This window comes from Moschus berezovskii, chromosome 7, assembly GCF_049115385.1.
Source record: "Moschus berezovskii isolate FMDL1 chromosome 7, NW_MosBer_1.0, whole genome shotgun sequence".
NCBI lineage: Eukaryota > Metazoa > Chordata > Mammalia > Artiodactyla > Moschidae > Moschus > Moschus berezovskii.
The window spans coordinates 47324454-47342026 of NC_142466.1; the positions used below are offsets into that span (position 1 = coordinate 47324454).

The 17573-nt window shown below is 40.5% G+C and overlaps 1 protein-coding gene and 1 non-coding gene across 5 annotated transcripts in view; one reads left to right on the plus strand and one right to left on the minus strand.

Moving 5' to 3' along the window:
- Positions 1-17573, plus strand: part of GLIS3 (GLIS family zinc finger 3) — a 508364-nt gene that overhangs the window by 141577 nt on the left and 349214 nt on the right. The window lies entirely within an intron of this gene.
- Positions 5924-6026, minus strand: LOC129557676 (U6 spliceosomal RNA). Its single transcript, XR_008686270.2, has one exon. It is a non-coding gene; the product is annotated as a U6 spliceosomal RNA (small nuclear RNA).

The following is a 17573-nucleotide window of genomic DNA, read 5'->3' on the forward strand; positions in this document are numbered from 1 at the left end:
AGGGATAAAGCACCTGAAACTTGGAATAGGAGGCAGGACTCTGGAAGGTTTGTTTCAAGGAGGGAATGGTATGTTAGCTTATCTTTAATGATGGGAGTTGGGGATTGTAGGGTTATTAGAGGTGGTGGGCAGGGATCCCCAACTCCTGGAATAGCGTCTGTATGAAGGGGCCTCCTGTGAGCACAGCAGGGAAGCTAATAGAGCTAGATCTCGTCTAGGATCTGCGATAATTAGTAAGAGTTTTCCTGAACCTATTTTCACTACAATAAAAGGGGGGAGGGGTTGAGAGTTAAAGCGTTCTCAGTATTCAAAGTTAAATGTTAACTCCTTTGTGTAGTTAACAACTAACTTATTTTTTCCTCTGCAAAAGAAAGAGAAAACACAATGCATTAACCACATTTTTTTAAAATTGCTTTTACTTATGTGGTTGCTTATTTTCAGGGTAATACATATGTAGCGATTATAAAGATGTGTGCAAACTTGAACAACAGCAGACACACCTTCGTGAGTTCCCTGTGTGGCTTCTGCAGGGTTCTCAGAGAGTTAGCTATTTTCGAACACATTCCTAGTTTAGCCATTAGAAAATTATGGGTTTTATTTGTATAAACTCAGCAGCTAAAATAGCACTTCCAGAAAGGTGGGTGAGCTCATCGCCGTCTGAACCAGGCAAGTTAATGACCTGCCCAGTATTGTTCATGCCGGCCAGTGCTGGCTGACTTCACCAGCAGTTCCGCTTGAAGAGAGACATTGTTTCTTAGGCTGCATATGTTAGATGCTTTCCTCTCTGCACACCAACCCCTTGCTGAATGTCCTGCTGCTGCTGCTAAGTCACTTCAGTCGTGTCCGACTCTGTGTGACCCCATAGACGGCAGCCCATCAGGCTCCCCCGTCCCTGGGATTCTCCAGGCAAGAACCCTGGAGTGGGTTGCCATTTCCTTCTCCAATGTGTGAAAGTGAAAAGGGAAAGTGAAGTCGCTCAGTCATGTCTGACTCGTAGCGACCCCATGGACTGCAGCCTACCAGGCTCCTCCGTCCATGGGATTTTCTAGGCAAGAGTACTGGAGTGGCTTGCCATTGCCTTCTCCGGCTGAATGTCCTAGCAGTGCCTGAATGTACAAGCCCTCCGCTCTACTTTATGAAACCAAAGAGCTGGTAGCCCTGGAAGTGTAAGCAAAGTACACAGAGTTGAGCACAGCTGTCTGAGGCCCCCAGCCAAGGAAAAGATATAAACACCTTTATCTCCTCACTTTTACACAAACTGCCTATGGAAGCTCACCAGTGGAAGAGCTGTTTACTTTTAAACACTTTTAAATGTCAGTGACCAAACATCCTGAGAACATGAATAACCTAAGCAGATAATTTTGTTGGTGATTCTGATCACTTTTCAAAAAGAAAGCATGGAGTGGAGATAGATGGAGGAAGAGCATTAGGGATTATAGAATTTGTATTTTCTGTGAGAAATGAAAATATACCATGATGTTGAACTTTTAAGGACTTAGGATATTACCTTCATAACATTCTGGTAAAGGAATGAATGGCTGGAAGAGATGAGTTTCAATGGACTTCAACATTGTAAATGTTGAGTGAGTGTTAGGACAGAGTGGCTAGAAAAGTAAGAAGCAGGTGGTGGGTGAAATGCCTTTGATTACACCAATAAGAGTGAATGTGCTTGACTCTGAAGATGTTATTCTGCAGTCAAAATGGAGAAAGAAGAGCAATGTAGTTTTAACTGAATGCTCTTCAGAATGAGTGCCAAATACAATCTTGGTACATTGGTCCTATCCTCTTTTAAATGAATAATTTTTGCTTATCCTCTCCTTCCACTATGTTTATCTGCAGGACTGTTTAATTTTTATTACTAAGCTAATCCCTATATTAGAGACATAAGACATTCTGTCGTAGGTAGGAGAATAGGTGCCTGATGTGAACTTTATTCAGGGTTCTGTCCTTACTGGAGAAAAACCCAATTCACTGTTGAGTGGATTGAAACTGCAGATGCTAATTTAGAAATCCGTTTGCCAGATTCAGGTGACTCTGATAAGACTTTTGTTCTTTTCGATCTTACGTGTTCGTGCGCACATTCTTGGGAAGATTGCTGCTGGGTAGTGTTGCATGTCAGAGATGAGAGAAGTTTAGTTATTAACTCCACGTAGAGGGTAAAGGGGGGCAATAGGCAGACTGTGGAATGAGGAAAGGGCCAGGCTGAAACATTTCCAAATGGTATTTTTGTTGTTTATCCTTGTTAATTATTAATATTAATTATTGATGAAAGGCAGTTTTGAGTTACATGCCACACATTGTTCAGGAATAAATTATCACATTTCTTATCTGAAACTATAGTAGATATTAAACTGTTTGAAATAATCAATATTTATTAATTTAGCAAGATTTCCCCCCTTTAACGTTAAGGAGAAAAATTCATTAATTTTTGGCTCATAAAGAGTTTCCGTGAACGTGTACTCTTCCCTCAGCTTTGGGTGGCTTTTAACACTCAATGAGTATGTTAAGAACTTTATTTGGGTCATCCTAGATGGTGCTAGTGGTGAAGAATCTGCCTGCCAATGCAAGAGATGTGGGTTTGATTCCTGGGTTGGGAAGATGTCCTAGAGTTGGAAATGGCAATCCACTCCAGTATTCTTGCCTGAAAAATCCCATGAAGAGAAAAGCCTGGCTGGCTGCAGTCCATGGGGTCGAAAAGAGTTGGACACGACTGAGTACATACACACAAGAACTTTATTTAACCAAATTAGGTCAATAATTTAAAAATATCTTTAGAACAAAGTATATATTTTATAAAAGACACATAGACAATGCATAAAGCTTTGTAGGTTAAAATTGCCAATTTAGTTGCGAGTATTGTGCTTTGTCTCAAATATCTGAGCCTTTTCAGATATGCACTCTATGATCATCTTAGCTTCTTGGACATGGGATCTTTAGGCATCTCCATATTTTGTAGTTTATCATATAGATTTAAACGAAGTATATTCTGTTCAGAATCCAGTGGGCAGATACATAAAGGATTGAAAATAGCTCCTGGAGTCAAAACTGGCTGATGATCAGTGTGTGTGTGTGTGTGTGTGTGTGTGTGTGTGTGTGAGGGGTTGGGGATAGAAGAAGAGATGGGGAGAGAAAGAGAGGTTGAGATGGAAGGTCTCTCTGACAGAAGAGAAACTGATGTGACTTGGAGATGTTGCTCTCACAGTCAGGCTAAAAAGTTCAATGCTTAATTCTTAGGCATTACAGTCTTTTTGAATGTTATTAAGACTCATTTTAGCTTCAGTCTTAAAGACTGTGTATTGGGCTTCCTGTGGCCTTTATTCATTCTGCTCATTTAACTCTGTAATATTATAGCAGTCACAGCATTAGCAAACCAAAGAGTTATCTGATTGAGAAAATAGCACACACAGTTGAACCATCTCTGGAGTCTGCCTGGAGGTGACCTGTGTTGGTGTACTTTCCCAGTGTAGAGAGATGGTATTAGTGGCTTGAAAACCTTACCTAAGGTGGAGTAAATAGTCTGATGCTGAATCAGCTCACTCTCTCTGTCATCTGAAAGACTTTCCCACTGACCTCACCTGTAGCTTGGTGTTGATCTCTGTAAGAAATTGATTCACCACTTTTCACAAGCCCCAATCTAAGACCAGAGATTCTCTGGGGGACCTGGGAGAATTAGCCTTATCTTTATGAAGGTTATGGCTATTTCAGCCTTGCTTTTGGTGGACTCACTTCATTTTGAGATGAAAAATTCTGCAGTTGTGAAAAATGAGAGATGTTTGCCTTTTTCAAGGGAGCAGACAGCTATTGGTTTCTCCAGAGAGGATTACTGGTGGAGACAGTTACGAAGAGAACAAGTAACTCTTAAATGAACGACATGTTCTTGCTTAAATATTTCCCAGAACAATTCTAAAGAAATATAATACAGGTAAGTTTTGTTATGTTCTCATTGTGAATTATGTTTACAGGAAACAAAAATAGGGTTAGAATCCTAGAGGAGGAAAATCAAGCTTTTTTGTACCAGTGACTTATGTTTTATGTGTCATGAATTGTAACCATTTATAAAATTATCTGGTTTCTTGCCCCTATTCATGGTTGATTTTTTCCCTCTTTTTCCACCTAGAGAGCTTTGAATTATTTTTATTCATAAGTGAAAAATGTGTTACAGCTTTATTTCCTTTTATTAATAGTTCCTTCTTGCCCTTAACCACATCTCTGACTTTTTGGCATGTAAAGTCCAATGAGCTCATGCTTAATCATGTATAAACAGCCATCTAATTATATGGTTTTGAATTTTCATTTGACCGGCTAAACAAAAATGACACAGAAAAGAGAAACCTGACAACCTTCCTGTCTTTGGATACCTGGCCTTTCTCTCCCTCACTTTCTCTTCACGCATTTAGTAAAATGCACGTTAAAACTTATCAAAAAATCAGTTTGTACTTGCCAAGTTTCTGAGGTAAATTTGTTCTTTTCAAGGCTACGTGTCAAAAAACAAGTCAGTTAACTGAATTATTGTCTTTACAAATTTCTTTCGGACTCCAGTCTTTCTTCCTCTAGAGGGAGGTGTTACTGGAATTCCTTGTGCTACTGGTGTCAGATGACAGAGCAGCCAGTATTCACGGGACAAGATTTCTCAATCTTCATCTCCTTACCTTCCCTGAAGTACAATAAACAAGGATCCCTGTTGCCATGTCTTCCCACCCTCCCCAAGATTACTCTGATTGACACATTTTTGAAAGAAAATAATGGGAAAATCTCTCCAAACAAAGGTGCTTACTGTGTTAAAAGAGGAAGGAAGATGTTCTCTATTCCCCCCCACGCTTTTTTTTCTCATTGGCTTGGTTCTAGAATTTGAACATAGAGCAAAGTCTCTTCTGAAATTTGTGATGGTTTCACCAGAAATAGCTTGCTGTGCTTGAAAGCAGAAGACCAAAGAAAAGATAAATTCCTTTATTATTATTTTTTTCTGGATATTTAACAAGATGAGTACCTAAAAGAGTAGGTTTTGTTATCTAGTATTTAATAAGTATGAGAGGGAAGAAAGGGATACCTGTGAAATTTGGTGAAAGTGTTTTATTTTCTCACTGATTCTTTAACTTTTAAGATATAACTTGGTTTCTCAAAGTACGGTGACTCTGAAGCAGGTATATCTTTAAGTGCTAAAATTTATCTAATTTTATTAACCTCCTAAGGAGGTTCGTGTGTGTGCGCTTAGTTGCTTTAGTCATGTCCACCTCTTTGTGACTATAGCCCGCCAGGCTTCCATGGAATTCTCCAGGCAAGAATACTGGAGTGGTTTGCCATGCCCTCCTCCAGGGGATCTTCCCTGTGCCTCCTGCATTGCAGGTGGATTCTTTACCCACTGAGCCACCTGGGAAGCCCACTAAGAAGATTTATTTAGAAGCAAATTATATTGACTCTATTTTGAGAATTTAGAGTTAGAATGACCTAAGATGATTGCCTAAATAGTTTTCTTTATTGAAAATATTTTAGCAGTAGCTTTATAATTTTTCTGCTCATTGTAAGTAGCTAATATTACTCAGTGATTCTTAGTTATTTATTGTAATATTTTATTTCAAACTGTAGATTTATATTGAAGTTCATGTTCCTCTAACTGTGCAAGAAGATCATAGTGAGACATCTGTCTTTCTTTGTTATTTTTTTTGTTGTTGTTGTTGTTATGTTGTTTATGTTGTTAGAATAAAGAGAAGAACAAATTCTGGCAGTTTATGCTTTGGTTCATGTGGAGCAGTCAAAAGAGGAGGTACTTTGACCACCAAATCAAGACCTTTACTTGATTGACATTTGGAGAATTGGGGAAAGATTTTATTTCTTTCCTTCCTATTTATATTTATTTATTTATTTTTATTGGAGGCTAATTACTTTACAATATTATATTGGTTGGTTTTGCCATACACTGACATGAAAAAATATGGAACGCTTCACGAATGTGCGTGTCATCCTTGTGCAGGGGCCATGCTAATCTTCTCTGTATCGTTCCAATTTTAGTATATTTGCTGCCGAAGCAAGCACTCCTATTTATATTTAAAGCCATAAGATTTTTTATGTTCCTTATGATTTGTTATTATCATCTAAGAATTTGTAAATTATTTAGGAAATAAGTTTCAATTCAATTAGCATTCAACTTTTTATTCATATTTTTCAGCTTTCATATTCAAACTCCAATAAGTAATAATACTACAATAAAGTATTACTTTAGGGACAATATAAGCACTACTTATTTTTAGTTGAGTGAAAAATTCTTTAGTCTATAGTGCTTTGCAATTTTCAGATTTGTTGCATGATTTCATATAATCCCATAATTACCTTTTTCCCCTCTATAACTCCGCCCTGCTTCCTGATTCCCATTGGTAACCACTAGTTTGTTCTCTGTGAGTCTGCTTCTTTTTTGGTTTGTTCACTGCTTCTGCTAAGTCACTTCAGTCGTGTCCAACTCTGTGATCCCATTGACGGCAGCCCACCAGGCTCCCCCATCCCTGGGATTCTCCAGGCAAGAACACTGGAGTTGGCTGCCATTTCCTTCTCCAATGTATGAAAGTGAAAGGTGAAAGTGAAGTCGCTCAGCTGTGTCCAACTCTTAGTGACCCCATGGACTGCAGCCCACCAGGCTTCTCCATCCATGAGATTTTCCAGGCAAGAGTGCTGGAGTGGGGTGCCATTGCCTTCTCCGGTTTTGTTCACTGCTGCTGCTGCTGCTGCTGCTAAGTCACTTAAGTCATGTCCGACTCTGTGTGACCCCATAGACGGAAACCCACTAGGCTCCCCCGTCCCTGGGATTCTCCAGGCAAGAACACTGGAGTGGGTTGCCATTTCCTTCTCCAATGTGTGAAAGTGAAAAGTGAAGTGAAGTCGCTCAGTTGTGTCCGACCCTTAGCTAGCTTGTTGTATTTTTAGATTTCACATATATGTCACAATATTTGTCTTTCTCTTTTTGACTTACTTCATTTAGCATAATGCCCTCCAAGGGGATCCATGTTGCTACAAATGGTAAAAAATTTTTATGGCTGAGTAGTATTCCGTTGTCTGTATATGTGTGCATGTGTGTGTATTTGCCATATCTTCTTTATCCATTCACCCAATGATAAACACTTAGGTTGCTTCCGTACTTTGGTAGCTGTAAATAGGGCTGTTATGAATGTTGGGGTGCATGTATCTTTTCAAGTTAGTGTTTTGTTGCTTTTGTGTTGCTGTTTGGATGTATACCCAGGAGTGGAATTTCTGGGTCATAGGGTAGTTCTATTTTTAACTTTTTGAGGAGCCTCCAGGCTGTTTTCCACAGTGACTGCACCAATTTACAGTCCCACCAACAATGCAGGAAGGTTCCCTTTTCTCCACATCCTTGTCAACATTTTTTTTTAACTTTTTATTTTGTACTGGAGTATAGCCAATTAACAATGTTGTGATCTTTTCAGGTGAGCAGCAAAGGGACTCATCCATGCAATACATGTATACATTCTCCCCAAACTTTCCTCCTATCCAGGCTGCCACATAACATTGAGCAGAGTTCCATGTTCCTCACCAACATTTGTTATTTGTGTTCTTTTTGATGATAGTCATTCTGATAGGTGTGAGGTGATGTCTCATTGTGGTTTTAGTTTGTATTTCCCCAATGACTTGAGAAGTTGAGCATCTTTTCGTGTGGACCATCTGCATTTCCTCTTTGGAAAAATGACTATTAAATTCTGCCCATTTCTTGATCTGGTTGTTTGTTTTTTTGATGTTGGGTTGTATGAGCTGTTTATATATATTGAATATTAATCCCTTATTAGTCATATCATTTGCAAATATTTTTCTCCTATTCCATAGGTTGTCTTTTCATTTTGTCAGCGGTTTCCTTTGCTGTGCAAAAGCTTCTAAGTTTAATTCGGTCCCATTTGTTTATTTTTGCTTTTGTTGCCTTTGCTTTAGGAGATGGATCACCAAAAAATTACAAGCACCACTGTTTAAAAAATTGAATTTATTTGTTTTTATTTGAAGGATAATTGCTTTGCAGTATTGCATTGGTTTTTACCAAACATCAACATGAATCAGCTATAAGTTTACCCATGTCCCCTCCCACTTGAACATCCCTCCGACTTCCTCCCCATCCCACCCCTCTAGGTTGTTACTGATCCCCAGTTTGAGTTCCCTGAGTCATACAGCAAATCCCCATTGGCTAGCTATTTTACATATGGTAATATTTGTTCCCATGTTACTGCGCATCCCTCCCACCCTCTCCTCCCCTGCCCCGCACCAGCCATGTCCGTAAGTCTGTTTTCAGTGTCTGTGTCTCCATTTCTCCTTTGCAAATAGGTTCATCAGTACCATCTTTCTGGATTCCATATATATGCATTTGTATATGACAAATGTTTTTCTTTTTCTGACTTCATTCTGCATAGTAGACTGTAGGTTCATCTACCTTATTCAGTTCAGTTCAGTCGCTCAGTCGTGTCTGACTCTCCACGACCCCATGAATCACAGCACGCCAGGCCTCCCTGTCCATGACCAACTCCCAGAGTTCACCCAAACTCAAGTCCATCGAGTCGGTGATGCCATCCAGCCATCTCATCCTCTGTCGTCCCCTTCTCCTCCCGCCCCCGATCCTTCCCAGCATCAGAGTCTTTTCCAGTGAGTCAAATCGTCGCATGAGGTGGCCAAAGTATTGGAGTTTCAGCTTTAGCATCAGTTCTTCCAATGAACACCCAGGATTGATCTCCTTTAGAATGGACTGGTTGGATCTCCTTGCAGTCCAATGTGTCCTTTTTGTGGCTGAGTAATATGTGGTGTTGGAGAAGCCACTTGAGAGTCCCTTGTACTGCAAGGAGATCCAACCAGTCCATTCTAAAGGAGATCAATCCTGGGTGTTCATTGGAAGGACTGATGCTAAAGCTGAAACTGCAATACTTTGGCTACCTCATGCAACAAATTGACTCACTGGAAAAGACTCTGATACTGGGAAAGGTTGGGGGCGGGAGGAGAAGGGGACGACAGAGGATGAGATGGCTGGATGGCATCACCGACTCGATGGACATGAGTTTGAGTGAACTCCAGGAGTTGGTGATGGACAGGGAGGCCTGGCGTGCTGTGATTCATGGGGTCACGGAGAGTCGGACACAACTGAGCGACTGAACTGAACTGAACTGAATATTCTATTGTACATTTGTACCACAGCTTCTTTATCCATTCATCTGTCCATGGACATCTAGGTTGCTTTCATGTCCTAGCTATTGTAAATAGAACTGCAATGAACTTTGGGTTACATGTGTCTTTTTCAGTTTGGTTTGTTCAGAACATATGGCTAGTAGTGGGATTACAGGGTCACATGATGGTTTTATTCCTAGTTTTTTAAGGAATTTCCATACTGGAGATTCTCCATACGGAGTTCTCCATAGTGGCTCTATCAATTTGCATTCCCACCAACAGTGCAAGAGGGTTCCTTTTTTTCTTCACACCCTCTCCAGCATTTATTGTTTGCAGATTTTTTGATGATGGCCATTCTGACCTGTGTGAGGTGATATCTTCTTGTAGTTTTGATTTGCATTTCTCTAACAATGAGTGATGTTAAGCATCTTTTCATGTGTTTATTAGCCATCTGTGTATTTTCTTTGGTCTGTTTAGGTCTTTGCCCATTTTTTTATTGGGTTGTTTGTTTTTCTGATATTGACTTGTATGAGCTCAAGCACCACTTTTAATCTTTTCATACTGGTGTCAATCTGTGTTATGATTGCTTTTTTGTATTGATGAGAAAGAATTTGGATTGAATATGATGTTCTTTTCATTTGACCTAATTTCATTATTATTGTTCAGTTATTGTTGATATAGTGTCTGAATTTAGCACCTGTAAGGTGTAGAGATAAAACAGTCACAATCACATTAATATTAACTCATATTCCAATTATATTAATACAGATGCTTGGATCACATTAGTTCTAAGTTCAAAAATGCCATTAAATAAAGGACACACTGGGAACTTACACTGCTGCTGCTACTGCTAAGTCACTTCAGTCGTGTCCGACTCTTTGTGACCCCATAGACGGAAGCCCACCAGGCTCCCCCGTCCCTGGGATTCTCCAGACAAGAACACTGGAGTGGGTTGCCATTTCCTTCTCCAGGGAACTTACACTATGTAGGCCTTAGTCAGATTGTCTGTGTTGAGACTTGTGATGTTAGAATTTTTAAAAATATTTTGGTAGTTAATGTTACATAATTTTACACAATGACAAGTTTCAAGTTGCTTGAGCCAAAGGGTAGATATTTCAGCCTTCCAATCTCTCTAATTTTAATTGAATCTGTAGTGGATGTGACTTACTCTACCAACTCTCATATAATTGAAAGAGTTCTTTAAATTGTTTCCTTTAATGAAAACAAATCAGACTCCAAAACCCTGAAATTTAATATCAGTCATTGTTGATTGGAGTACCCAATGTCTTGCCAGAGAGACAAGATCCCAGGGTCTTTGTATAGAGCAGAATATACCAAGAGCTTTTCTGACTTTTGGTCCAGATTACTACTGAGGTAAGTGCCTACTTAACCAAGCCCACATGGTCTCTGGAAGTCTGCTGCTTGCCAAGCATGAAACCTTTGCCAGAGCTGGGAGCCCCTAGATATAGAGCCTAGGCTTTGTACATTTGCCATTGCAACCATTCTCTCCACCCCCATTGTGTTTGCTGAGAGCTGCCTCACTACTCAGGGTACTGTAAAACTGATGTTCTTCCCAACTTTGGGCAGTCTCTCCTCTGGCTTTCTCTTCAGAGCTACTCAGAGCACCTGGGTAATCTCAGTGGATTTAGGCTTCCCCACAGGACTGGAAGAAATAATGAAATCAAGCAGTGTCTACTTTTGACCCTTTTATAATTTTTCCTGAGACAAAGCAGCACAAAATACAAGTAGCAGCTCAACAAATTTTCTTGCATGTACCTAGGCTGTTGAATGGATGTTGGAGCACAAGTTGAGAATCTACAGCCTAGAAGCAAAAGATATCTTGTTCATAAGACAGTTGAACAATGATGTGTGACTTCTGGATGCAGGAAGCCAAGTATTTTCTGGTTCTTAGAAATATGGGTGACAATTTTTAGTATAAGAGAATGTGATCTCCATAACTGCCTCCCATTTCTTTGGGTCATATGATTCTGGACACCCCATTGGAACTTGTAAGCCTATGTAGAATGTGTGACAAAAAATTGTGATATAGTATATGTTTCTTTGGACAGTTATGAGGAGTTACTATGATGTTAGCCCAGTAGCTTTTAATGGTGACTGTATAAGTTATGACTTTTAGATACTAAGAAGATACCCTGGTTATGAAGAATTGAATGGGATTTTCCCTTAGAACCAGCTCTTAGATCCTAAAAAACAAGTTCTGGTGATTTACATTGACTGCCTTAGACTACTCTCCTTTCATGTCAAGATGTGTATGTGTGTGTGTGTAGGAAATAAGGAGACATGCAAATATTCAGTCAGTTCAGTTCAGTTCAGTTGCTCAGTCATGTCTGACTCTTTGCGACCCCATGAATCACAGCACGCCAGGCCTCCCTATCCATCACCAACTCCCGGAGTTCACTCAAACTCATGTCCATTGAGTCGGTGATGCCATCCAGCCATCTCATTCTCTGTCGTCCCCATCTCCTCCCGCCCCCAATCCCTCCCAGCATCAGAGTCTTTTCCAGTGAGTCAACTCTTCCCATGAGGTGGCCAAAGTATTGCAGTTTCAGCTTTAGCATCAGTCCTTCCAATGAACACCCAGGATTGATCTCCTTTAGAATGGACTGATTGGATCTCCTTGCAGTCCAAGGGACTCTCAAGAGTCTTCTCCAGCACCACAGTTCAAAAGCATTAATTCTTCGGCAATCAGCTTTCTTCACAGTCCAACTCTCACATCCATACATGACCACTGGAAAAACCATAGCCTTGACTAGACGGACCTTTGTTGGCAAAGTAATGTCTCTGCTTTTTAATATGCTATCTAGATTGGTCATAACTTTCCTTCCAAGGAGCAAGCGTCTTTTAATTTCCTGGCTGAAATCTGAATCCACAGTGATTTTGGAGCCCAAGGGTCTAGATCTGATAGATAGAGCGCCTGATGAACTCTGGATGGAGGTTCGTGACATTGTACAGGAGATAGGGTCCAAGACCATCCCCATGGAAAAGAAATGCAAAAAAAGCAAAATGGCTGTCTGAGGAGGCCTTACAAATAGCTGTGAAAAGAAGAGAAGCGAAAAGCAAAGGAGAAAAGCAAAGATATAAGCATCTGAATGCAGAGTTCCAAAGAATAGCAAAAGAGATAAGAAAGCCTTCCTTAGCGATCAATGCAAAGAAATAGAGGAAGACAACAGAATAGGAAAAACAGGAGATCTCTTCAAGAAAATTAGAGATATCAAGGGAACATTTCATGCAAAGATGGGCTCGATAAAGGACAGAAATGGTATGGACCTAACAGAAGCAGAAGATGTTAAGAAGAGGTGGCAAGAATACACAGAAGAACTGTACAAAAAAGATCTTCATGACGAAGATAGTCACGATGGCGTGATCACTCACCTGGAGCCAGACATCTTTGAATGTGAAGTCAAGTGGGCCTTAGAGAGCATCACTACGAACAAAGCTAGTGGAGGTGATGGAATTCCAGTTGAGCTATTTCAAATTTTGAAAGATGATGCTGTGAAAGTGCTGCACTCAATATGCCAGCAAATTTGGAAAACTCAGCAGTGGCCACAGGACTGGAAAAGGTCAGTCTTCATTCCAATCCCAAAGAAAGGGAATGCCAAAGAATGCTTAAACTACGGCACAATTGCACTCATCTCACACGCGAGTAAAGTCATGCTCAAAATTCTCCAAGCCAGGCTTCAGCAGTATGCAAATATTAGCAAACTAATATTTCCAGCTCTTCAGGGACTTAAGAGATAAGGATATATCACCAGTTGTATTCACCAGGGATCTCTTTCTTCTACATCACAGCTCACTTTTAAAAGGGAACTTCTCACTTTGTGACCTTGAACTATATTTTTGTTAAAAGTGATATTTATTCATTCATCCATTTGTTGAGCACCTGCTATCCGAGAGGGTTTCCCAGTCATTGTTCCATACAGTGAGAGGTTTTGATAGTGGGCAGCTTTGCCAGTTCTCTTCCAAGCACAATTTTCTCACTTCACTTTGGTAAACCTCCTCTTCCTACTTCCCTCTCCCCTCAGGCCATTAAAAGGCTCAGGTCAAATTTCACCTCCTCCACCAATCTTCCTTCAGTTAGCAGCTCTTTTTCTTGTCTAATCTGTTTCTTTGCTTGGCACATGGCAGCTCAGTTTAAGATTGGATGTTTCCTCCCGTCAGAATGGTGGTGGTGGTTTAGTCGCTAAGTCATGTCTGACTCTTGCAACCCCATGGACTGTAGCCTGCCAGGCTCCTCTGTCCATGGGATTTTCCAGGCAAGAATACTGGAGTGGATTGCCATTTCCTTCTCCAGAGGATCTTCCCAACCCAGAAATCGAACCCGGGTCTTCTGCATTTGCAGGCAGATTCTTTACCAACTGAGCTACGAGGGAAGCCCCATGGCTGTCATCAAGAAGAGCACGTATAAGGCTTCCCTGGTGGCTCAGACGGTTAAAAGAAAAAAAAAAAAACACACTTATAACAAATGCTGTTAGGATATGGGGAAAAGGACACAGTCCTACATTGTTGGGGGGGATATAAACTGGTGCAGCCATGGTGGAAAACAGCATGGAGGTTCCTTAAAAAACTAAAAATAGAACTACGATGTATGTGCTAAGTTGCTTCAGTCATGTCTGACTCTTTGTGACCCTATGAACTATAGCCTTCCAGGCTCCTCTGTCCTTGGGATTCTCCAGGCAAGAATACTGGAGTGGACACAGACATAAAGAACAGACTTTTGGATTCAGGGGGAGAAGGAGATGGTGGGATGATTTGAGAGAATAGCGTTAGAACATATGCATTACCATATGTAAAATCAAGTTTGATGCATGAAGCAGGGCACCCAAAGCTGGTGCTCTGGGACAGCCTAGAGGGATAGGGTGGAGAGGGAGGTGGGAGAGGGGTTCAGGATGGAGGGTACACATGTGTACCTATGGCTGATTCATATTGATGTATGACAGAAACCATCACAATTTTGTAATTAGACACCAATTAAAATAAATAAATTTTTTTTAAAAAAGAATACTGGAGTTGATTGCCATGCCCTCCTCCAGGTGACCTTCCCCACTCAGGATATGACCCAGAAATTCCACTCTTGGGTATATATCCAAAAAACACTAATTGAAAAGATCCATTCATCCCAATGTTCATAGCAGCAGTATTTACAACTGTCAAGGTATGGAAGCAACCTAAGTGTCTATCATCAGGTGAATGGATAAAGAAGATATGAGATACACACACGCACAGACGTACCCACATGCAATGCAATACTGCTGCTGCTGCCAAGTCATCTCAGTCGTGTCCGACTCTGTGCGACTCCATAGACGGCAGCCCACCAGGCTCCCCCGTCCCTGGGATTCTCCAGGCAAGAACACTGGAGTGGGTTGCCAGTTCCTTCTCCAATGTGTGAAAGTGAAAAGTGAAAGTGAAGTCACTCAGTTGTGCCTGACTCTTCGCGACCCCATGGACTGTAGCCTACCAGGCTCCTCCGTCCGTGGGATTTTCCAGGCAAGAGTACTGGAGTGGGTTGCCATCGCCTTCTCCAAATGCAATACTGAGTTCAGTTCAGTTCAGTTCAGTCGCTCAGTCGTGTCTGACTCTTTGCGACCCCATGAATCACAGCACGCCGGGCCTCCCTGTCCATCACCAACTCCTGGAGTTCACTCAAACTCATGTCCATTGAGTTGGTGATGCCATCCAGCCATACTACTCAGCAATAAAAAAGAATAATATTTTGCATTTGCAGCAATGTGAATGGACTTGGAGGGCGTTATGCTAACTGAAGTAGGTCAGAAAGAGAAAGAAGAATATTGTACGATATCACTTATATGTGGAATCTAAAAATAAAACAAACTAGTGAATAAAACAAAAAAGAAGCAGACTCATAGATGAAGAAAACAAACCAGTGATTACCAGTGGGAAGAGAGAAGTGGGGAGGGGCAACACAAGGGTAGGGGAGAAAGGTTATTACGGGATGATATGAAATCCCATGTGTGAAACTTTTTGAAAATTGTAAAGCACTGTAGATTTTAAAGGATCTTTCATTCGATTAAAAAAAATTGTTTCCTAATCATTTCATGTGTTGATTAAAACTCTTTCCTGCTGGTCAGAGGCTCTTTGGGGGGAAACCTAACAGCCTAGGCCTCCATTAGTACAGCACAGCACTAAGCCCACAGGTAGTGCTTAACAAATGTGATCTGTTCATGGTTTTGGGGAAACTGAGGCAGTTTTCCCATTAAAGTATGCTTCCTTCCTCTTTTTTTTCTCATCTTTTCTTATATTCATGGAAATCCTCTTTTTACAGAGCAAGTGTAATTTCACCTTGAATTCATATATCTTAATAGATTAATCGCAAGTGTAAGCCTTGATGTAAGTCTACTAGATTTTATAGTAAGCAAGAATTGTTTAGCTTATCTATGTATCTGGACTCCCTAGAGTATATACTATAGCACAGAGCAGGAGCACAAATAAATGAATACCTAGTCAGTGAGCGATGAATTTATGCCAGTACTGGTATTTCAGCTTTTCAGAGTAATGGTTTGCTTATTTAACAAATGTATCTGCTCTTGTCCCAGGGGATTGTTAGAAAATTGGTCCAGGGAAAAGCAGTAAAATGTGCTTACATTTCCTCTTTGGTTTTCTAGGCTAATTGTCGGTGAACTTTATTTAACACTCTTGCTTCACTAAGAGTCTCTATGGAGCAGAGCAGCTTTCAGTTAACTTGGCAAATCATTACAAGAGAGAACAGAAAGGTCAGCATAAGCCCTCTGTACTAATTAGTTGATAATTGATGTACAATAGCTGACTGATGGGACTTTAGAATATAAAGTTTGGGAATGCTGTTTAATATATCTTTACACCTTTATGAGGTGGTTTGGAGCTGTGTGTTCTTAATAACATCTTATCAGGAGTGCCCAGTGGTGGGGAGTAAGAAGACGGATACTTCCTGTCCAGGAACCCAGGGCACTGAGTGGTACAGAAAGGAATATGATATTTTTTAATCTCTCAGGGTATAACTACGATTCCATTTAATGCAGGGATAAAATGAAATGAGTAATGCTGGTGATTCCATACTTGGTGGCCAACATTCCTTAATACTGACTAAGGTTAGAAGAGTGTTAGTGTGAAAGTTATATTCTTTGTGGGATAAACTTGGTAGATTCAAACTGAACTGCAGGGGGCAAAGCGGTGGGACATTGCCACAATTCATGGGAATCTTAATTAATCTGGATTAGGACTTAATCTATTTATTATCTGGTATTGAGTAATTAATTTCAAACTGGAGTTACAAAAATGGCCTTTATATGACCTCCTCCTCTTAATTTTTAAAATTTATTTATTTTTGCTCCTCTTTATTTTTTAATTGGTGGATAATTGTTTTACCGTGTTATGTTGGTTCCTGCCATACAACAATGGGAATCAGCCACAATTATGTATATCGCCTCCCTCCTGGCTCCCATCCCTCCCCTCTAGCTCATCCCAGAGCACCAGGCTGGGCTCCCTGTGTTATACAGCAGCTTCCCACTAGCTGGCTATTTTACAGATGATAGTTTAAACTGATCTCCTAAATCCTTATCAACCAATTACAATATATAATCCATAACCTTACTTTTAACTTGCTTCCCTAACCATTGCTTTCTTATGCTGTCATTTACCACCATGTAGGCTTCTCCTCATTGTTTGTCCAGCTTCTCTTTAATGTACTTTTCCATCCATTATCCTCATCCCCACCAGATTAATCGTGGCTGAACTTGGCCTCTAGTGAGATGCACCACTATCTGTAGCACAGGGTTCCAGGTGCATGTCAGCAGGCCAGATACAGCGCAGCATCTGGCTTAGCTGGTTTGAAGTGAAGCTTATGAATTTGCATTTTGAAACTTCCCTGGTGACACTAATGTGCAGCCAGGTTTGGTGCCATCGGTGAATACATAATGTCCAGTTGTTAATTCAGGCCCACCAGCCTGACTAAACAAGACCTCTGTTTTCTCCCTTTTTTCTGGTGAGATCCCCTTCTTGCAGGCAACTCTGAGTTCTCATTTCCTTAATACATGCCATGCCACCTCCCTGCTGTTTCTGTGTCTGTACCGTACTATCTCCTCACTCATGTGCTCATTTGTCCTTCAGTTTTAGCTTATTGTTTTCTAAAGAGTGTGCTTTAGTATGCTAGTCTTGGGTGAATCATAGGGGAAAAAAAGGACCCTAAACCAATATATTTTGTGTATTATTTGCTCCTCTCAGAGATTTATTATGTGCATTTACATTTTATAAAGGCTCTGAGAAGACCTGTAATAAAGAGATATAGTTAATTAGAGTTTCCCAAAGTTATTTGACTGTGGATTTGTCCATGACCTCACATAATTTGTTATCATTGAAAACCTTTGGACTTCCTAAAAGACATGCTCTTTTGGTTAAGATTGTTCTTCAGTGAATTATCCGGT